Genomic DNA, 24,226 nt, shown 5'->3' on the forward strand with positions numbered 1-24,226 from the left:
CCAAGGAAAGTAAAACTAAACCAAACCTGTAAAACAAACAAACAAAAAACAAAACTGCAGCCTATATGAAAGTCCTTCCAAGAAATGATACATGTCTATACAATGTTCACCATATTATATTTGTTTTCAAGTGAAAAATATCCTTTGATGACTAATTTCTTATTTTTTGAAAGCTTTTCTCAGTGAAATGAGTATCTACATTAACATGTCACCTAAAACTCAAAGTTATTTGTATGGGGGTTTAAAATCCTAGGCTTGATTGGGAAGGGAGAAATAAAATGATGGTCAATGTACCTACTGTAGTGAGCTAAGCTCTCTCCCTGCCATTCCTTAAACTTGGGAATTGAAATATTTTAAACTTTAATATGACACCATTTCCTAATAAGCACTTAATCAAATAATATGCCATTGCTGCCACTCAATATTATGTAATGAAAGATTTTATTTTGAATAGATAACTTATATTAGCAAAATATAATTGACTTTATATTTTTACTTAAAATGTCTTGCATATTCACAAATATTGAAAATATTTAAATTACGGTAACATGTTTTTGTGCCTAATTCCTAACAAGGTATACAGAGAGGTAGAATCATCAGCTTTTAATTGGAAAACTCACAAACAATCTGTATTAAATCTCAAGGATTGATTTTGAAAGATTTTCTTAATGTTAGCAGATTAATCCAAACTGGGAAATTTTAGTAGTAGAAATCAATAAAGAAATACTGTTTTATTTATTAGCACCTGAAAATCTCAAGTCCTGTTGTTGTTGTTTTTTTCAATTAAGTAAGAGTACTAATGAGCACAGTCTATATAACAAATGCTTCTTTTAAATTTGCTAAGTGTCAGACATTGTTCTCAGGACTTAGGAAATCTTAACTGTCTTAAGTATGGTGACAAATCACAGAGTGCTCTTGCAATTGACCGAGGCCCTGCAACAGAGCTGTCCCAGGGATGGATTTAGTTGGACTCTCTCGATTCATAACTACAATTTACAGCCTCTCCAGCAGGGGAGGACAGGTGCGCTTAGTAAAATTGTATATTTTCTTTAGAAAAAATCATGAATCTGCCCAAAATAATATAAATCCAGTAACGTTTGAAATCCCTACCTATTTTATAAAATTAAACAACTTATTCTTTGAAATACCGTTTTTACCCAAAATTTCCTGAAGTGTGCTGTTTACTTGGAAGGGATTAACACTGGAAGTGGAAGGTCGGTCCATGAAATGGTTATAACTAAGCTATGGGGAAAAGGCAAACACTGATGGTAGCATTGAATAAATGTAAAATAATCAAGACAGGTCCACATACTACATTTTTAAATATGACAAAGGAAAAAAGATTAATGTATAGCTCATCCTCATTCATTGATTCTTATGTTTTTTAGGAAAAATATAGGATTACATGTGTTTACAATTAAGTACTTAAGTAATTGGGTTATTATTTTATGTGTGATAGGAAATGTACCCAGTATCTATGACTACATATTTATCTGCCATCACATTAACATAAATCTTGACCTTTATTAAACACAAGCATTGGTATTGGCAGTGAACTCTAAAACTCAGGCCCTTTACAGGGTACCCATATAAGAGTTTGTCAATCCTTAAGTCAAGATTTATATCAATAAAGTTCATGCTTTCTGAACTTTTCTGTAATTCTTGACTTATACCAAGAAAGTATATTATTTTTTAACTTGTTATTTTGCACACTGATTGGGAACCAGATGATGATTCCCTGGCTTGAGCAATTGCCATATTCACTAGACTTGCCTCTGTGCATCTTCTAGATATTTTCTTGTATTGGATTACTCTCTAAAAATAAATCTTTTCTACCTTGATGAAAAAAAGTTAAAAGACTCCACTACGGGTTCTGAAGGACTTCTGAAAGAGAGCTTCCAAAAAGAGTCTGGGTAATGAGAGCATTGTTAAAATACAAATAAAGTCTTTTAATGTGGCAACCTGGCAAACAGTGGTACAGCTATGGACTATTAGTTTGAAATATATGTAACTGCCACTTGACTAGGTCACAAATGATCAAATATTAGAATTTCATTTACTTCAATGCATAATATTTAGCATGTTTGTTACAAAATGACTTATGTCTCTTTATAGTCAAGTCTGAGATACAGTAAAATATAATGTAGAATAGCCACGCAAAGGCCAGAAAGATGAACTTACAGGCATTCTCATGTCAACAACATATGATTTCCTGAGGAGAAAGTGGTTAGGGTTAGCTGAATGCCAAAATTGAAAAGAAATCTGAAGTTCATGTAAGCTGATTCAAATTAGGTTCTGGAATCAGACACCTAGAATTGTATTCTAGTTCTGCTACTTACTTAGACAAATTTCTTAATCTATTTAAGGCTTGATTTCATTATCTGTAAAATGAGAATAATATTAATATCAAGCAGAGTGGGTGGAGCTCAGTGGTTAAGCATCTGCTTTGCACACACGAGGTCCCAGTTTCAATCCTTGGTAGGTCCTAAATAAATAAATAAATAATATCAACTTTTTAGGGCTGTTGTGAAAATTGATACATTTATCTCTGCATAGTATGTAGCATATCGTTAACAAATACTTTCTAGTAAAGATATGTGACAATATGTAAACATTAATTTAATTTTTACTGAGAACCTCTATGTATGAGGAACAGGTACATTTTGAGAAATTGTCTTTATCCTTTAACAGATTCATAGTAAAGAGGGAGCAAAGGTCCCTTAAGCAACTAAAGTAAAATGTTTGTATTACATGCTGTAATTAGAAGCAAAATTCAGTTCTGAAGACTTGCTTTCACTTAGCACGGTAAAGTTTATGAATTACATATTTTTGGGAGACAAGCATGCCCTCACGGGACGGGACTGACGCTGTTGTTCATTTAACAGCCACATGTGGAGGAACATTGTCCAGCTGGGGCCGTGATCCTGAGTCCAGGATTTCCAGGCAGCTTCCCCAACACGCTAGACTGCCCTAGGAAGATCTCACTGCCTATTGGCTAGGGTAAGTGAACACAGTTCCCATTCTTAAAGTTCACCTTCTCATTTCTTCTGTCTTGAACAGAATTAAACTGAATAATGGTTATGCCTACTTCTTTTTACACAACCTGCCTTTAATTGAAAGTGGCTTACAACTTAAAGCTCTGGGGAATAACTTTTAAACTGAAAGTTATTTGAAAAATCAAGTTAGCTGTGCAGCTCTCTTCAAGGCAAATTAAATGAGCTGAATTATGATAACCTGGACAGATGAGGTGCAAAATGCAGCATCTTTAATTCACTTATCTATCTCCATATTTATAATACCTCCTTTTCAAATCTATCTCTGGAGTTCAATAATGGCTATTGTTTCTTTGGAAAAAATTTCAGACTTTTTAGTTTTAACATATTTTAAGTTGAATATGACATACAACTTGAAAACATTATTCCTTCAGAAATATTTTATGAACTTTCAGGTTATCCACCTTAGTTAATAATTTTCATTGCCATGCACACTAAAACTCCATTTTGACCAGTGTTCAGAAATGCATGGTCTTTGTGAAATTTTGATTCCCTCTCATTCCCTTCCTTATCAGAAAAGGGTTTCTATTGAATCATAATGCATTAATTCACTATAATGACTGATAAAATCTATTAATCAAGTTTTTTTCCCACATGGGATTTTCTAATGAAATTGCACTCTAATAGATGTACCAATATTAGTGCTCACGAATATACTAATACATAGTAATAATGAACCGATGTATTAAATAGATGTTAGTTGAATGAGGACTGAATATAAGTGTGACCGTATCACTGCTCCAGAAGATGCTTATGTTTTTCTATTAAGATTTCAAAGGTTTCACTTGAAGAACATCTGCCTAGAATGGCAGTAGTAATATGACTATGGCATGGGACGGCCAGGACAGACTTGCTCAGCAGAGTGGAGTCAAGAGGAATAATCAGGCATGAAGTTGCTGGCGAGGGTATGGAAAGGTGTGCGCATGTTGAAATGCTGTGCAACACCAGAGAGAGAGGAGGAACATGGAGGAGCCTCCTCAGGGGGAGCAAACAGCTGTGGGAGTTCATGTCTATTGAGTCCTTAAAGATTCACCAAGAAGGCATTGCGATAAGGAAAGGAGACCCTTTTCACATGCAAAAAAGATTACTGGCGCTTTCTATTTTTCTCAAGCTTTTTAGTTTAGTTGTATTTGATTTTTCAAATAATAAACATTCTGAACATGGAAACAATGATTCTTCTCTGTGCTTAATAAAACAGAGGCCCTGAATCTATGAAACCAGCATTGTCTCAGTTATTCTCAAAAGCTGGGTGGAGTTTTCTTAGGATTGAGGTCTGAAGATAAGGATTTGTTTTGGTTAGTCCTTTTCTTTAGAGTCAGGGTTGCATCAGAGACACATGGAACCCAAGAGCTTTTCAACAGTGCATCCACAGAGGCTTACTGCATTGTTTTACATATTATCATAGTAGAAAAAAGCAAAGAATGAAAAATCTACCGCAAATTGCAGCTCCATCATTTTGGAGTTATGGCCTTACAAAAATGGATGAATCTCCATGATCCTTCATTTCTTCAACTTTAAAACTGTAGTAGGGGATGTGGTTCAAGCAATTTGGTACCCTGCCTCCCACATGACAGGTCCTGGGTTCAATTTCCAGTGCCTTCTTAAGAAGTTGAGCAGACACCGAACAGACAGACGAGGGAGCCGTGGGTACAGAGGGGAACTTAAAAAAATTAATAAAATTTTTAAAAGTAATAAAAAAAGTTTAAAACACTGAAACAACTTCATAGGATTTTGGTGAGGATTGACTGAAATAATTCAGGTAAGGAGTTAAGCACAGGGATTGGCATATGTTAATAAAACTGTTAGCTTTTTTATTATTCTAAATATTTTTCAGTTTCCCTTCAAAACTCATTAGAAATGTTTTATTCTTGACTGGATATAAATATTTCTTTTATTTTCCCTCGCCCCAATTTTACCATCATATAATTTCTGAGGAGGATAATTTGCTTGGTATAAATCCTTATGCTCTTCACTCACAAACTAATATGCAAGAGAATAATTCAGGGAAATAAGATCATTCGAACCAGATTGTCTGAATTCATGATCAGGAGCTATGAAACTAAACAAAATATTTATTTGAAGTAAGGCTAAATTAAAAAAAGAATTATGAAATATCATGAATCAAAATGTCTTAAAATATTCGATATTACATAGTATTGTGGTTTAAAAAACATCCAGCAGAAAAGACAAAATAAACTTAAATGTATACAAAACAGCATGACCATCCTTAACTTTTTATAAGAGATGACTTTATGCTTTAGAACAATTTCTTACTGATTAAATTTAAGTAATACACTAGATTTCTCTGTTATAAATTTTATAATCTATAAATACACTTCAAAACATGAACTTACAAAATTAGTGAAGGGGTAGATACAATGATGGTTGGTCTCTTGACATAGTGGATATTTGGAATATCATTATTCCTGCTCAGGTTACTTTTGTAGGGGTTTAACTAATTTTATGATATTTTGCAGATGCAGAGAAAATTTTACTGCTTAGGTTTCAAACCTCCATCACTTTTTATAATGGAAAACCCCTGTATCAAATCCATTTCTAGTCTTCTTTTATCTCTATATCATCACCTCATAACTTTAACTCTACACATAGGATTCTTAAGGAGGTGGGGCAAGATGGCATCCAAGTAAGTACACCGTCGTCATCTCTCTTAGGAACTATTGGCTGTGTGGTGATGGAGTCCTACAGGAGCAGGCTGTTTTGGGAACCTGCAGGGAGGGAGGTGTCTGGACATCAGTGTGGCAAGACTGCAGCAGAATTGGTGTTTGCTCAAGGTAGAACTGTGGGTTTCTAATACTGAACTCGGAAGCTGTGGGAAAGTAAATCCCTTTCCGTAGAGCTAAGAGCCATGGCGATCACTGAGACCTGCCAGTTGCTGGGCAAGGATGGTTCAACATAAGAAAATCAATTAATGTAATACACCAGATAGACAGAGTGAAGGAAAAAAAAATCACATAATCATATCTATTGCTGCAGAAAAAGCATTTGACAAAATACAGCACCTTTTCTTGATAAAAACACTGCAAAAGATCAGAATAGATGGAAACTTTCTGAACATAATAAAGGGTGTATATGAAAAACCCACAGCTAACATCATTTACAATGGTGAATTCCTAAAATCTTTCCCTCTAAGATCAGGAACAAGACAAGGATACCCACTATCACTCCTTCTATTTTACATTATGTTAGAAGTACTTGCTCAAGCACTGAGGCAAGACCCAGATATAAAAGGAATCCAAATAGGAAAGGAAGAAGTCAAAATTTCACTATTTGCAGATGACATGATCCTATACATAGAAAGCCCTGAGAAGTCTACAACAAAACTTCTAGAACTTATAAATGAGTTCAGCAAAGTCACAGGGTATAAAATCAATGCACAAAAATCAGTAGCATTTCTGCACACCTTGATGAGCAATCTGAGGAGGAAATCAAGAAACAAATACCATTTACAATAGTAAATTAAAAAATCAAATACTGAAGAATAAATTTAACCAAAAATGTAAAAGAAAAATACACAAAACTACTCAAGGAAATCAAAGAAGACCTAAACAAATGGAAGAATATTCCCTGTTCATGGATAGGAAGACTAAATATTATTAAGATATCTATCCTACCAAAACTGATCTACACATTCAATGCAATCCCAGTAAAAATCTACACAGCATTTTTTAAATGAACTAGAAAAACTAACTATGAAATTCATTTGGAAAGGAAAGAGGCTCTGAACAGCCAAAAATATTTTGAAAAAGAAAAATGTAACTGGAGGAATCACACTACTGGACTTCAAAACATACTACAAAGCTGCAGTAGGGAAAACAGCATGGTATTGGCACAAGGATAGACACTCTGATCAATGGAACCAAATTGAGAGTTCTGATATAGATCCTCATATGTACAGTCATCTGATATTCAACAAGGCCACCAAACCCACTCAACTGGGAGACAGTGGCCTCATCAACAAATGGTGTCTTGAGAATTAGATATCAATATGTAAATGAAGGAAAGATGATTACCATTTCACACCTTATACAAAAATCAACTCAAGATGGATCAAAAACCTAAATGTAAGGGCCAAGACCATAAAGACCTTGGAAAACAATGTAGGAAAGCATCTACAGGATCTTGTAATAGGAAATGGCTTCATGAGCTTCACACCCAAAGCACGAGCAGCAAAAGAACAAATAGATCAATGGGACTTCCTCAAAATTAAAGCCTGTCGCACCTTACAGGAGTTTGTCATGAAAATGAAAAGAGAGCCTACACAATGGGAGAAAATATTTGGTAACCATGTATCTGATAAGAGACTTATTTATATCCTGTATATATAAAGAACTCCTATATCTTGAAAATAAAAAGACAAACAACCCATTTTAAATAATGGGAAAAGTTTTGAACAGATGCTTCTCCAAAGAAGAAATAAAAATGACTATAAAGCCCATGAAAAATGATCAAAATCACTAGCTATTAGGGAAATGCAAATCAAAACTACAATGAGATACCATCTTAGTCCCATAAGACTGGCAGCTATCAAAAAAGCAACTCTACAAGTGCTGGAGAGGATTTGGAGGAATGGGAACACTCGTCCACTGCAGGTGGGAATGCAGAAGGATCCAGCCATTCTCGAGGACTGATTGGCAGTTTCTCAAAAAGTTCCCTATAGATTTGCCATATGACCCAGCAATTCCACTGCTGGGTATATACCCAGAAGATCTGAAAATAAGGACACAAACTGATATATGTACACCAATGTTCATAGCAATATTATTCACTATTGCCAAATGTTGGAATCAACACAAATGCCCATCAATGGATGAATGGATAAATAAAATGTGGTATGTACATAAAATGGAATACACTCAGCTATAAGAAGGAATACAGTACAAACACAAGTGATAACATGGATGAATCTTTGGAACCTTATGTTGAGTGAAGCAACCCAGGCATTGAAGGACAAATACTATATGACCTCTCTGATATGAAACAAGCAAACCTAGGTGTCTTAGGAAGCTAAAGACTGGAAGATAGACTTAAAGGAATCTGGGATCGAGAGGAAGGTTGTAAGCTGATGCCTACATGGGTGAAGTCTATGACAAGCTGGAGGTAAGTGTTTTTACAGGGAAGGGATAAAATGGGGGCATAAGGATACATTTCAGTGGGGCTTTGTGGGTTTGAGAGGGGCTAGGGTTGGGACAATGAGTCAGTTGACCCAAGGAATTGGGGAGAGGGCTGGGGGGAATCATTGAATATGGGAGAACATCAGATATATGGTTGAAACTCTACCATTGAGAAAACTCTTTATAAAATATATAAAGGAAGGATCATGTGTTTAAGGTGCTAAGTGGGGGAGCATCTGGTATAGGGGTAAGCTTCTAGGGAGTATGGGAGTGCTTATTTTGTCATAGTGTGTTATATCATTGGTTGGAGGCCCATAAACGAGTGTGAAGTTGTACCCACATCCTGGAGAGACCTGATGTTCCCAAAGAGAGGGAACTGTGTCTCTCAAGAGGATCACTGGCTCCCAATTATTTAGGGCAGTCTAGTATGTCAAACCTTCAGCATTGTTGCAGTATCTGTAAATATGGTTCCTCAAGTAGTGAAGACTGAGTGACACTGTGTGCCCTGAGGGGAGGGGGAAGAGATATAGCATGGATGGAAGCAGGGAACTGGGGGGCATTGGAAGTGCTCCACAAGGTCATGCAATGATGGACATGTGAACTTACATCTAAAGTGTACAAAAGTCTATAAACTAAAATGTAAACTGTAATGTAAAACATAAGGAAACTAAAAATTTAGAAATTTGTACAGTCTAAAATATAAACAATAATTTAAACCCAAATGGAACCATGTTTGTTAACTATGTTTCAAAATTTGTACATCACCTGCAGCAAATATAACTGAACATGTAAAGAGATCATTGCTTGGGAAAGGGGAAAAGGGCTCGATGATGGATATCTGGGAGTCCCCTATATTGCGTATGTGAATTACTGTCATCTAAAGCTTTTTTGAAGACAAAATTAAAAATTAGAAAAAAAAAGAAAGGATGTACATGTAGACACTGTGGAAGAAATGAAAGTGCCTAGCCACTGTACATACAAGGGAACACCTATTATAGTGATGAAAGGCAAAATATTAGAGACAAAGCTTTATAATATTTTTCATTTTATTAATACACCAACTTATTTTTACTTTATTTTAGTATTTCTAAATTACTATGTATTCTATTTCTAAACTTTAAACTCATCAGTGTATTTCCATTTCCTATTAATTGAATTTGGCAGTATATTAGGATTCATTGTTGAAGAAGTTTTGGACCACAGAGAGGTTCAATAGGGCAGGGGAGGAACTCTGGTGTAGGGTGTTATTGATGGGGGGCACATGGGTAGAGGGGAGTTCTCCAGGGCAGGTATATAGGAAACATAAATATGCTAGGATATATGTTGGATATTTTTATAGTAGTTACAGTTACGAACTTCAACTGAGGAAGTGCTGAGTGCCTACTCAGGGGAGCTCTGTCACATTCCCCAATGGAACAACAATAATCCCCCAAGTGCAACAGCAAAGATCAACAAGGAAGGATGGTCCAATACTGAGCCCTTGATACTGATGACTGTGCTTAGGAATCTGTGTGCTGAAATATGAACTAGGTGTAGAGCTGTAAGGTACCTTCTGAGAGCCTCCATGTTGCTCAAATGTGGCCCCTTTCTAAGCCAAACTCAGTATGTAAATGCATTACCTTCCCCCCAATGTGGGACATGACTCCTGAGGATGAGCCTCCCTAACACCGAGGGATTACTACCAATCACTAACTGGAGAAGCAACTAGAAAGAGACCTCAAATAAAAGGATCAACTCTGACCAGCAGAATATCTCATCCTACATTTGGATCAGTTGTTAAAAACTGCTCTTTGACCTTGAATAAAAGGGGGAAATGGCAAAGACAAATGAGTTGATATGGCTAAGAGTCTTCCAAAAAGATTCTGGAGGTCACCAGAGGGGTCGTGCTTATGCAAACCTCAGCAGGATCCCAGAAAAAGCCAAAGTAGATACAACCCTAGGTACTGGTTCTCCTGAAGGCTACGGGGATCCACAGGGTATATAGTCACGGCAGATGGATTTGTAGCTCTGTGCCATGTCAGAGGGCCCTACTTTGGAATTTGTTCTCTTGAGTGTGATAGAGCTGGACTCAGATGTGGCTTTTCTACATATGCCTCTTCTGTCACTTTTACTGATCCTGTGGTTGGCGCTAAGGATGGTCCATACTCAGGAGGCTTGAATCTCTGGACTGCCCATGTGCCTGCTGGGCCCTGAGCCTCAGCAGAGTAGTGACTCCTACTCTCTGGTTCATTGGTCTTACCCAGATCAGCAAACAGGGAGGTGAAGATGGTCAACAACCACACCAGGGAATCAGGAGTGCCTACAACTGAAAGCAGAGGAATTGCATCCATCATCCATGTGGAATATAAACCCCTTCTTGCTCTTGAGGTGGAGAGGACATCACCATCCCAGAGTCCACAGAATGGAGGAATAAAATACAGACTAGAGTGGACTTACTGATATTCTACTATAAAACTGTTGTGATGAGTAATAGAAGTTATCATCGAGGTGAAGAAAGTGGCCACAGTAGTTGCTGAGGGCTGGGAGAGGGTAGAAGAGATGTGATGTGGGAGTATTTTGGGCATTTTGAGTTGTCCTTAATGTTATTGCAGGGTCAGATGCTGGACTTTGTATATCCTGCCATAACCCACAGAATGTACTGGGGGAGAGTGCGAACTACAGGGTAAACTATTATCTGTGTAGTGAAGCAGTACCTGAAAATGTGTTCACCGAGTGTGATGAGTGTGCCCCAATGATGAAGGAGGTTGTTAGTGTGGGAGGAGTGGGGAGGGGGAGTGGGGAGTATACAGGAACCTCTTATATTTTTTAATATAACATTTTTTTTGTGATGTATATATCTTCAAAAAAATAAAATTTACAAAAATGATGTGGTGGGGGATGGGGATTGGAGTATATGGGGACTTCTTTTGTTATTTGCTTTTTTATGTTTTTTTATGCAACATTTCTTGTAATCTATTAACCTTAATTTAAATAAATAAATAAAGCTCGTAGAGCCTCAAGGATTGGATGAACCAGAAGAGTTCTAATCGCCAGCTGATTTCTCACTTAATCCAAAATGAATATGAAATAAAACTGCTTTTCCATTTTGAACTAGCAAAAAACAAAAACAGCATCCTTCCATGCTGTGTAGCAATGCTCCAAAATGTACTTATCAAACACAATGAACGTAACACACTAATGAAAGATATTGTCGATGTGGGGGTGTGGGGAGTGTGGTATATGGGAATCTCTTATATTTTTTATTGTAACATTTTGTGTGATTTATGTATTTTTTTAAAATTAGATAAAAAACAAAAGCAAGAATAGCATCGCTAGTCTTGTTATCAAATGCCAAATCAAGTTTTCCCCTGCACATGAAATATTTTAATCTGGGTCACCTCAGATTCAATAGGTATAAAATTCAAATAAATGACATTCTTCTTCCCCTTTCATCAGTTTATTCCAATCTAGATTCTCTTATTTCACTGTGGATTTATATCTGTAACACTACCATTATCCCTGGGGCAATCCTTTCCTTATTTTTAGCACGAGGTTCCTTCCAGAATCTCCCAAATCATAAACAAACCTCAAATCTCTTTCTTAGAAATTTTAAGAAGGAACATTTGGATTGAAGTTCAGGAAACTGTATTTTTCAATCAAGAGCTCCAAAGCTTCTTATTAAAACACAATTGGGAAACAGCAGAGGTGACCACTGTCTCTTCATTGTTATTGCTCCTCTTCTGTAACCTCTTGCTCCCCTTTAGTACCCAAACCTGAGAATAGTGTTGAAAGGTTTTATGTAAATACAGCTGAGAAAATGGCCCTGGTTTCGTAGTGAGACAAGGAGGGATGTGGAGAGGATAGGCAGTTATTCCTGCTGAAGTCACAATAAATGTCTATCTGGAAAATTTCTGCTGTCAGGATGACCTTGGTAATCATATGGAAGATAAAAGTAAAAAGATATTTGCTTGTTAATGTTGTGAGAAGACATATATGGAATAAGTAGTCTACATTAATAATATAGATTGAACTTATTTTTCTTGACAAATACCTACTGGCACACTTATTACATTTAGTATCTTTTTCTCTACCCTAGATTTCCTGCTTTGAGAATTGTGGGGGAAGAGTGATCTTCTCTCAGTCCTCTCTCTTTCCTAAGGTTTGGGACATAATTACAAAGTAAAATGTTTGGTATAGTTTTCCATATGCCCCCTATTATTAACACATGTCTGAGTATTGTACATTTGTCATAGTTAATGAGAGAATTCTTTCAGATTTGTACTGTTAACCACAGTCCATCTTCCACCACATGGTGCACAGTGCTATATAGTCCCGTGCCTTGTACATTATATCCAAAGTGTGCACTCAGTGACTGTCACTGTCATCACAGAGTTGTAGTGTCTTCATCCCAGGACATCTTTGAATGTTTTCCTTAGTCCAGAACAAAAATCTCATTCCTCTATTATTGACCCTTGATATTTGATATAGGATCTTCTTTGACCTTGATGCAAGAATAGTACAATATTGCTGTTAATTATAGTCCATGCATTATATTAATTATATTAATTGTATTTTTCCATGCATCACTATATTCTTATCACCTTGTGTTAGCGACATGCATTTGTTCTAGTTCACAAGAAAACTTTCTTGTATTTGTATTATTAACCATTATGGACCATAGTTAGTGATAATAGTCTGATGATGTTTTTTTAAATCTGTAACAAATATTCCACAACAATGTAAGGTGTTGATGGAGGGGTGCTGTACAGGAATTCTGTACATTATGCATGATTGTTTTGTAAGCTCACAACTTCTCTAATAAAAAATAAATAAATTTTAAAAATAAAATGTTTCCTTGGAGTGTCACTGTAAATATCAGAAAACAGATATTCTGGGAAAATTATTTACTTAAGATCCAAAGAGAATGTTAGATTTACTGGGAATCATATCTTCTTAAACTTGGCACATTTTATAACAAGGAAAATATAGCAAGCTTAGTTCAGTGATAACTACTGCTGTGTACAGGAATCTCTGGTGGAGGTAGAGTTGTTGAAATGTAGATTCCTCTACCTGGCCCCTAGATGCCCTAGGTACTGATTCAGTGTCTATGGCTGAATGAAACAAAGAGTTATGCATTTTCACCCAGCAATTTTTGATATTTTGGAGGCTAGAATCATAGAATTCTCTCCACTTATACAAGTGTGCTTTTTTTTTATTTTATTTTTTAATTGATTTTGTAAAAATATTACATTAAAAAAACAATATGAGGTCCCATTCAACCCTACCATCCCCACCCCACCACTCCCCCCCCAGTAACACTCACTCCCATCATCATGATACATCCATTGCATTTGGTAAGTACATCTCTGGGCATCTCTGCACCTCATGGTCAATGGTCCACATCATGGCCCATACTCTCCCACATTCCATCCAGTGGGCCCTGGGAGGATTTACAATGTCCGGTGATTGCCCCTGCAGCACCATCCAGGGCAACTCTAAGTCCCAAAGGCACCTCCGCATCTCATCTCTTCCTGCCATTCCCCATACCCATATCAGCCACCATGTCCACTTTTCCCACTCCACTCCAATGCCACCTTTTCTCTGTGGACCAGGATTGGTTATGTCCGTGGCATCTCTATGTCAAGAGGAGGCTCAGATTCCACATGGATACTGGATGCAATCCTCCTGCTTTCAGTTGTAGGCACTCTAGGCTCCATGGTGTGGTGGTTGTCCTTCTTCAACTCCATCTTAGCTGAGTGAGGTTGAGAAAGATAAGAAATGCACAAAGATTTTCATAAGATTCACATAAATATTACCTATGCAGGAGAAATTGCTTAGGTGAAAAGAAATATGAAAATCATAAGATTTTGGTAGCTTGTAAGTGGAGCTAGTATATTATTTAGTAAGAGAGAATTGACCAAAAAGTTCCTATTTTTCTTGTACAGAGCATTTTAAAAAATAAGTTTTATATCAAAAAGTTAGCTACCTCATTTCTTAAAATACTTCTGTAGTATCTGAATGTACAGCCCAGGTTCCTTCATTGTCAGTGTTAATTTTTTATTGTCCAGCACATTAATGATTATTGAATTGATAAGCATGAATGACTCTTGCTCCTCCAACTACACTGAATACTGGCACTAATCCAGAACATGAGACATTATTGCCTATTCTTGAGTCTTTCATTCATAGAGGATTTTACCACAGCATATTTTTTTCAATTAGAGAAGTTACAGGTTTACAGAAAAACTATGCATTCACTACAGAGTTCCCATATACCACCCTATTATTAGCACCTTCATTGGTGTGGTACATTTGTTACAACTCATATAAACAAAAAAGAACATTTGTGTAAATGTACTATTAACTATAGTCCATCATTTATGATATGGTTCACTGTGTTGTGTAGTCCTATGTTTTGTTTTGTTTTTAAACTTTAATTCTAATAATATATATACCAGGGTGTTTCAAATCTTTCCATTTGCCTGGATATGCATGGGACTGTCCAATAGATTATCCAATTCATTAATTAACAGTTATTAGTTTAGTCAAATAATTGATTTGATTAATCATACTTCTTTTCCAAGTCTAAGAATCAGCCAGTTAATAAGAGTGGGCAAAAGTGATTGGTTGCTTTGCCATCAAGGGAAATCCAGTTTCCTCTCTTCTCTCCTCACTCCAGTGACAACTATCCTATACTCTGTGTCACTGAAAGAATGGCAGCCTGTGTCTTGCAATGACGAAAGGGACTTTTGGCAGAAAATATTTGATGCATGGACAGTATATGTGATGGTTGCTTATGTTTTGGGGCTCTGAGTTAGATGAATAGAAATCTTAGTTCTATCAATTACTGTTTACTCAAGTTACAAAAATATTTTTTAAATGCTGTTTTTTTTCTTAAAAATAGCTATGATAAAATATCAATCTCATAGAACTCTTTGGAGGATTAAGTTAATACAAATGCTTGACAGAGAGAAGGCAAGGTTTAAGTGTTAATTGCTTTTAATAGTTAAATAAAATTATCTGATATCATGAAGTAGTTTTCTTTCCTTTTCACAAACTTGGGCTGCTGTTCTGTGTTGTTTTGCATGAGCTCATTTAACTTAGAATTTCTGTTTTCTTGAAAGGGCACGTTTAACAGAATGCTAAGTATTCTGTGCTTTACCTTTTAATTTAATAATCAGTGCACTAATATTGCATATCATGCTGTCCAAAATTACCATGGTTTTTGACAATCAAGAAAGGCAAGGGTTCTACAGAATATTCTTTAGAATAAATTTTCAGTGAATTCTGTAAGTATTAAATATTCTGGCTTGTATTTTTACATGAAGAAGATATGTAATAGAGTGATTATTAGTCATATGTTCTATCAATTATTATGAAGGTTTACTCTGAACCATGATCACATAACTATTCAATTTTTGTGAAAGCACAGATGCAAAATTCACTTGGGCAGGTGACTCCTTACTGGCACTTAATTTACATATGTAACTAGAATCGGATGCAAATGTGCTTTGTAAATTCCAACCAAAGGCAGGCATTCAGATTGGTTTCTCTGCTGGAATAACATTAAAAAATATTCAGTGAGATAATAAAAGGATACTTAGGTTATTTCTATTTTAATTCCTTCATTTTGACATTATGCTGTCAAATTGAACACAATTTGCTGAAAATTAAATAGCTAAATAAATCTATTTTAAACCAGATCAAAGATGAGCTTTGTTCTATTTCCTTATATGTAGTAGGTGGTTTGATATATGGATGGATATTTTACCCTGCTTAAAATGTTAATTCTACTCACAATATTATAATTTTCATAATTGTCATTCTATTTCCACTTCAAGTGTAATTCCCAATCAGTGAAAAACCATGTTCACTATTTCTTATACTTCTGAGACATTGGCCATCTTCAATATTTTTCACTCTTTGATCTGCTTGCTGTCTTCCTTTTCTTTCTTTTCTGTTTTATCCATGAATTCCAAAATCTTTCATGATAAATACATCTTAAGCCTGCAAATCCACCTCTAAAACTAGGCTACTTCCCTCCTATTTGATTTTCCACTCTAATAGAGAATAAAATATTTCTAAATGGCCCAGTCTTGTCCTAGTTTTACATCCTGTTTGATACTTTTGGGTCTACATAGCAATGCCAGTAATTCAACAGGTTGTTTTAGTTTAGTTTTGTGTCAGTTTTTGCAATCCACCTGTCAGGGATAGAGGAGACTTGGTATTTATGAAACTCTATAGATGTCATGGGCTGGCATCCCTAGAGTAGACACAATAAAAACAGTGTCTAGTACAGTCTATTTACTAGGAACAAAACGGTTTTTTTGCCTGATTTGTGGGGCATGCTATAAAGGAAATTCTTTTTAATTTGGCAATGGGTGCTTTGCAATGGGTGAGGGAACAAGTCATGAACTGGTGTGTAAGCTACCCTGGGCCAAAAACCCGTAAGGGTTGCTGCTATTTCACTGCTATTACTCACTTTTCTTTTTTTTTTCTTTTTCCTGCTTCTGGTGTTTCTTTTCTTTTACAATTTATTTGCTAATCTTTACAGAAAAGATTGCTCATCAAAAGCCGTTAAGCAAATATCAATAATTGACATTTTTACTTTTTTAAATTTTTTTCAATAATTGACATTTTTAAATGTTTACAGAAATGTTTAAAAATTAATTTTAGAGTCATTCCAATACTAAGACGAGAATTATGTATTGCATATAGTATTAGAGTGGCCAGGAGGCCCATAGACTCGATAGTCTTCATCTGGTGGTGATATATCACTAATAAATAGAGCTGGATGATGTAATATGAACCCCATTATCTATTCTAAAATAACTTTTGATGGATCAGGTAAAGAATACTTTCTTCTGCTTTTTGCGTCCTTTGCCTTTCCTTGAAACATTCCACATTTCTACTTCCACATATCTATTTTTTAACATAAGATTCCCAGCTCTTGTCTAGCATGTTTGGATGCTAGACAAGAAATTGTGAGGGCTTTGTAAGTCAGAGCTGGGTTTAAATTCTAATTCTGTCTCTTCCACTATTGCTTTGGACAAAATACCTAGTATTTTGAGCACCAGGTTTCTCACCTGTAACATTCTAATAATAATATCAATTGCCTTGCTAGGCAATTGTGAGGAGAAAATTAGTTAACAACTTCATCCCCAATGATGATACTTGACAGCCTAAGTTTCCAAGGCTTACATAACAAAGTACTACAAATTGGATGCCTGAAAACAACAGAAATATATTGTCTCACGGTATGGAGGCTGGAAGGCTAAATTAGGGTATTGAAATGTCTATGCTCCCTGTAGAGAAGTCCTAGAGAAGAATAAGTTGCATGCCCCTCTTCTGGCTTCCGATCTTGGGAGGTTATCTTTGGCATTCCTTGGTTTGTGGTCTAACTCAACCTCTGCTGGCAGTGTCATATGGCTGCCTTCTTTCTCTTAGTCTATTTCAACTCTCTTCTTAGAAAGTGAACAGCCATATTGGATTAAAGGGTTTACCATAATCCACTCTGACCTCATTCTAACTTGCCTAATTCTGTCTGTAAGAACCTTTTTTTCCCATATAATTTCACATTCTAAGGCACTGGGGATTAGTACTTCAACGTATATTTTTGGAGGATGCAATTCCACCCATAACTTTGGCCTTACTTTATGTCAAATTAGAAAAGGCCATAACATTTATAATACTATTACAGGGTATTAATAATCGGGTGGCCTGGGGGGAAAATACACAAAAAATAAGATGTGTGCTATAGTCAGTAGTAATATTTTGATGATGTTATTTCATAGTTTGTAACAAATGTTTTACAACAATTCAAGGAGTTGGTAATGGGGTGATATACGGGAGCCCTGTATGACATGCGTGATGTTTGTAAGTTCACAACATTTAAAATACACTTATTGTTTATTTATGTTCATGTGTGAAGAATATACTTCAATAAAATTTTATTTAAAAAAACAAGGGCCATTATTTACTCTATTTGTCTTCCTCCCAAAGATTTCTTCATAAATATTGAAATTGTTTTTTTTGGATGACTTTAAATTTTATTGAATAATTTTAGTTTATTCTCTGTATTTGAGCTTTGTTTTTACTTCCTTTTGCACCAAATTCTGTTTTTTGATAACTGTGTTTTCTTTAAATATCTGTGTAAATTTCTCTCCCTGAAAGTTTCTCTGTATTTATATTTACATAGGGTAAACAAAATAAATATAATCCATACTATTCCCAACCTAGGAAATAATTATCATATGTATTAGGTGAAAAGTTAAAGTAGAGCCATTCTCATCTGTAAGAAAAAGAAGAAGAAAAAGTAAAAGATAAAAGCAGTAGAAGAACAGTGTAAACTAGAGCTTTTCTCAAATGTCGGGAGAATATTATATTAGCTGTGAAGTTTTAGTTTAGACTTGCCTACTCAACTTGATTGCATGGATTTATGCAAAGTCTAATGTCTTTTGAATTCAAACTATTAAAATGAATTCAAATATTTTAGTCACAGTAATCATATAAATTTCCAAAAATGGCACAATACCATAGCAAATAACTCTAAATTATTTTTATTTTTATTTTCTTCTAAATTATCACCTATAGTTTATCTACTACACAGATTAATATGATACCAGTGATACTGATCATTTGGACTGTCTTTCGGTATGGTGAATTATGCCAAGCTGTTAGACTGAATCATGAGAGTTATGGTAGCTTTTTTTCAGATTAGATTTCTTATAAACATCAGTAATTTGTTTTGCATATAAAATTCATTAGAAAATATTCACTTGCTAAACTAATAAATCTCTTGTACAATGCTTTGATCATTCAATTTGTTGAAAAGCCACTTAAAGTTTCTTCCATTTTTTAGACCTGTAAATGCTTCTACCTTGATAAAGCTGTTGATTAACTTATGAATGCAAAGACATACAATTATAACCATAGGTGCATGTTTATAATAATTATAAAGCAAAATCATTGGCCTCCATATCAGTCACTATTCTAAGAATTATACCCATATATCTCTATGATGCAGGTGCTATGATTATTCATATTTCACAAAAAGTTGGCATGGATGTTAATTATATGAAAGATCACACAACCACCAGTGGCAGAGGTAAAAGTGAACCAAGATCTGTTGTAATCCAAAATGTGTGCACTAATTCACTACACTGTTCTGTGTAATAGAAAACTGTTATTTTGGAAAACTAATATTTAATCATTTTTTTCTAACATTTATTTTGCAAGTTTCGATATTAATTTTCATTAATTTTCCATATTTTTTCATAGATGCCTGTAGTCAATTTCTGAATTTTTCTACTGAAGCTGATCATAATTACCTTGAAATTCAAAATGGCCCTTTTCACTGCAGCTCTGTGGTTGGGCAGTTCAGTGGTACAGATCTACCTTCAGTGTTGCTGAGTACAATGCATGAAACTCTCATCCACTTTTACAGTGATCATTCACAAAGCCGGTAAGGCTTTAAACTTGCTTATCAAGGTAAGGAATCAAAAGTGTAAATGTGCCTTTGATATTTATATGGCATGCTCATTCATTGGTTAAAAACATGGAGAATGGAAATAATTTTTAATGAAGTGTGTTCTGATTAGTAGAAGAGCCATTGCTATAGACTCAGGAGGCATAGCTGGCTGCACTTATTCTCACATCTCCAACCACATTCCCTCCTTCTCCTTAGACTCTCTCCTAAGGCTATTGTCACTTAACTTTCAGACAGTGGTTTCCACTGTGTCTCCTCTTAGCCAATTGTACTTTTTTCTTGTTCCTTCAGGACTACTGTAGAGAGAGTCACTTCATGGTGAAATTGGTCTGGCAGTGGCAGGGTCTCTCAGCTCAAGTTCATGGCTATACATACTATAAATTCATGTTCAAATTATGTTAGGAAAAAAATCTCAGTGAAAGAACTGTATCCCATTTAATCAATCTAAATATGAAATCATTAAGAAAGTGTGAATCACATTACCAAAGAATTTTTGATGCGTGAAAAAGTTGAAAATTTTCATTTCGTATGAAATGATTTAACTGCCCTTTTCTTGAATATTGTTACATCAAATGAAGTAGAAAATGTCAAATCTAGTGGCTTTTTATAAACTTCATTAAAGCACTTGCTTTCCTTTATTTTCTAGACAACTTGGAAACAGGGCTTTAAAATTTTAATACTGAAAGAGGCTACTAATTTGTGTCAAGCTCTTAGATATTGTTACTTAAACTGTTACCTAAACATATGCCTACTCCTTCTTTCTCAGCAAACACTGTCACTTCCTATTTGGAAGGCATACAAGCACACACTCACACAAACCGATAAAGGACATCATAGAAGAATTGATTTCCCACAATAAATCCGTGAATTCACCTGCATGTGCACCTATTACCTGTTCTTTCTCTCTCATTTAAATAGGCATGTTTCCCTACCAAAGTCAAATCCATTCCATGCTCTAGGCTCTAGGCTCCATTCCTTTGTACTGTTTCAGAAAAATTAAGCTATGGGTTAACTTCTATCCAATGCATTTTCAATTGTCAGTTCTCTACTCGATCTTTCCCAACAGCATTCAAAATAGACTCAAAAATTTCTCATACACATATATACACACATTCTCTCACACACACATTTACTTATATATATAGATAGATAGATATAGTATATACATATATATTATATATATATAAATGCACCTTTGGCCCCTATTTTCCTCGAGTGCCTGTGCTCTAAGAAAAAAATTTAGAAATATTATCTTCACTAATTTTCTTAATTTCCGCACTTCTTTCTGTTTTAATCATTTTAATCTGGCTTTAGCACTATTCTACTGACAAGTTCTTCCATTTTTTTTTTTCAGTTGGATGAATAAATCCACTGGGTATTCTTCATTTCTCATGTTTCTTGGAAGTATTCAGTAAAACTGTTAACCACTTCTTCTGGCTTAATACACTTTTCCCATTTGTTTCAATGAGAACATAATTTCTTGTTTTTTATACTATCACATTGGTTATTCCTTTATTTTCTTTGATTCCTTGTCTTCTTCTGACAACTTTAGTAGAGGAATTAGTTGGAGTTCCATATTTTTCCATCATATTCTTTCCCTGAGCATCACCAACACTCGTGGAGTCAAAGACCATGATTATAGTAATAATTAACTCTTGTATTTATGTCCTTGATTCCAGTATTTCTTTGAGTTCCAGAACTAGATCTCTAACTCACGATACCACATCTCCACTTGGTATCACCAAGGCTCTTGAACCCTGTGACTGAAATGACCTCACAATTTTCCTTTCCAAATATGCTCATCCTCTGGTGTTGTCCATCATAATAACTGAGTGGTACATTTTTATCCAGTTGTTTCAGCTACAAAATTGGTGCTATTCATGGTTCCATTTTTCTCCCTCACCCCACTATTAAATCAATCACCAAGTCCTTTTCTCCACCTCAAATGTATTTCTGGAATCCATCTCATTTTCTCTATCTCCATTTTCACTAATAGTCTGAACCATCCTCACCTTTTTCCTAGTAAATTCTTCGCCTCTTAAAGGTTTATCACATTTATTCTTACTATTTCTCTCATCTTTCCAAAGAAAAATGTGACTTGTTCTTTTCTTGATTAAATGCTTTACCATGCTTTCCTATGTACTTATTCTACAGTTAAAATTCTATAACAGGGAAGTGGATGCAGCTTAAGTGGTTGAGCACCTTCTTCCTATGTACAAAGTCTCGTTACTTCCAATAAACAAACAAACAAACAAATGAACAAACAAAAAAAATCAACTCTTTTTGGGAAGCAGATATAGCTCACTGGTTGAGTGACAATACATGGTCCTGGTATTAGTTTATATGGACAATATTCCATAAGATTTATTAAGATAAGGAATTGATAGTATATTTATATTTTAAAGAATGTCTAATCAGAAAGAATTTACCTCATGGGGAGAGGAATCAGTTCTATTTTTACCTCGCTCTGTGCTCAGCATGAAGCCCAGTTCCTGACTCACAGTAGGTCCCCAGTGTATAATTGTGCCCTCCACACTTGATGCTCTACTACCGCAGATGCCAAGGGGCTTTATGCTGTGCTGCAGCCGCATTTTAGGCATTTATGAGGCTTACCTTTAGGTTAAGTTCTATGCTCTAATAGCTTATTTAAATTGAATCTATTTTAATCCCTACTCATTGCCAGATATTGCTGGCCAATTTACTTATCCAATGCAGATCCTGGCACAAATATCACATGTCCAGTCATCATAACGTTTTGGTTTTTAGTGGACTCCATTTTGGAATTTTGCCTTAAACTAAATAATTACTGGTTTAGCAAAGATGGTGGGATTTGCAGTGCTTATCAGTGATTACCTTGGGCACTGATTGTTCTACCCATGTGTGCAAATAGCCCTGGATGTACCTTGAGTAGAGCTACCAATACTGAAATACACACCAGTACCATGCTTTCTTATTTTCATTCTATTTCTTCCATTCCCACCCCACCTTAAAGGGAGGAAGCTAAAAGACCACAGTTAAGTCCCTGCTCACTTTGAATTCTATAGATATGCTCATATATTGGTAAGAAGTAAAATAGTGAAGATACACAGTCTTGATCAATTTCCTGGATTAACCTGGATTCCATAAATTAGTACCATTAATTAGTGGCTAGATCTAAGTAATATTGTAGTGAAGAAAACTTTATTGTAATATTGTAATTAATATTGTAGTGAAGAAAACTGTAACTGACAGAAACCCAATCAAGCTAGCTAAGCAGTAAGTGCAGTGTTCCAGCTCAACTTGTGCAGGATTGGAATCTAGGACTCGAGTAGTGAGGATGGCCACATTCTAGCCTTCCTTAGCCAGCAACAACTGGACTCTTCTTCCCTAGTGCAGCTTGTAGGAATACATTCTTAATGGACCAGCATGAGTTATGTGACAGCCCCCCAAGTCCAATCTCTGAGACCAGGTAGATTGGTGCTCTATACTAGCTCAGCTCAGGTCACATGGTAAGAAAATATGATTAACAGACTTCATCAAATTGGAATAGTTTGAGAGAGAGGGGCAGTTTCCTTAAGAAGGAGGGGCTCTGAAATAGCAAAACAATAAATACATAATAAATTTTTACATATTGATCAAAAGTCTGCATTAACTAAATATTTCAATATTAATGCATTAAATCTGCAAAACAAAAGGGTGTTTTATTAATGCTTTCATATATGCTTTCTTTATTACTTTCCTGGGCTGTTATAACAAGTTACCATGAACCTAGTGCTTAACACAACAGAAATTCATTGTCTCACACTTCTGGAGTCTAGAAGTCAGCAAAGCTTCAGGAGTAAGTGGTGGAGGGCCATGCTTTCTCCGATGGCTCTAGGGAAGAATTCTTCCCTGCCACTTCCTAACTTCTGGAGGTGGCCAGCATTCCTTGACACTCCATGGGCTCATGCACTGTAACTCCCCTGCCTTGGTCTTCACACGCCCTTCTCCCTTGTGTGTCTCCATCTCTTCTCTTCTTATATGGGTACCCACCATGTTGGTTTAAAAGTCTACCCTCCTCCAATTAGATCTCATTTTATCATAAGTAAATTAATCTGAAATGACATTACCTTCCAATAAGATAATATTCTTAGGTACTAGGGGCTAGTACCACAACATGTCTTTTGGGGTGACACAATTCAACCTATAATACTTCTTCATTTGATCTTATTGAAATAGTGTGAGTTCTGAAAGAGTTAAATGTCCATATTTCATTATAATAAAAATAATGACAGTGGTAGCTATTATTGAGCACTCATTGTGTGCCACATTCCATGCTTTGTCTTTTAAATTCTAAGTGAACATTATGCACATTTTACAGATAAGGAGAATGAGACTCAAGGAGGTAGAACAACCTGTGGAGTTATGAATAGCTATGTGCAGATTATGATTTGAAATTCGACACCAAAGTAGTCATCTTGACTCCAAAGTAGTAATCACTCTAATGAAGAAAGGGAAATGATAAAATCTTTAGACTCTAATTTCAATGCTTTATTCACCTCATTAATATAAAAATAGTTTTTAAACTGTAACAGAGTAACTTTAAGGAGTCCATT

General features: G+C 35.5%; 1 protein-coding gene across 3 annotated transcripts in view; it reads left to right on the plus strand.

The window, feature by feature from the left end:
* LOC131275579 (CUB and sushi domain-containing protein 1-like) overlaps nt 1-24,226 on the plus strand; it is a 322,424-nt gene that overhangs the window by 293,062 nt on the left and 5,136 nt on the right. For all 3 annotated transcript variants that reach the window (XR_011647208.1, XR_011647209.1, XR_011647207.1), the window contains 2 exons: nt 2,886-3,000; nt 19,445-19,654. The gene's annotated coding sequence lies outside the window, so the exon portion shown is untranslated. The remainder of the gene's footprint in view (nt 1-2,885; nt 3,001-19,444; nt 19,655-24,226) is intronic.

Source organism: Dasypus novemcinctus, chromosome 23 (genome assembly GCF_030445035.2).
Source record: "Dasypus novemcinctus isolate mDasNov1 chromosome 23, mDasNov1.1.hap2, whole genome shotgun sequence".
Taxonomy (NCBI): domain Eukaryota; kingdom Metazoa; phylum Chordata; class Mammalia; order Cingulata; family Dasypodidae; genus Dasypus; species Dasypus novemcinctus.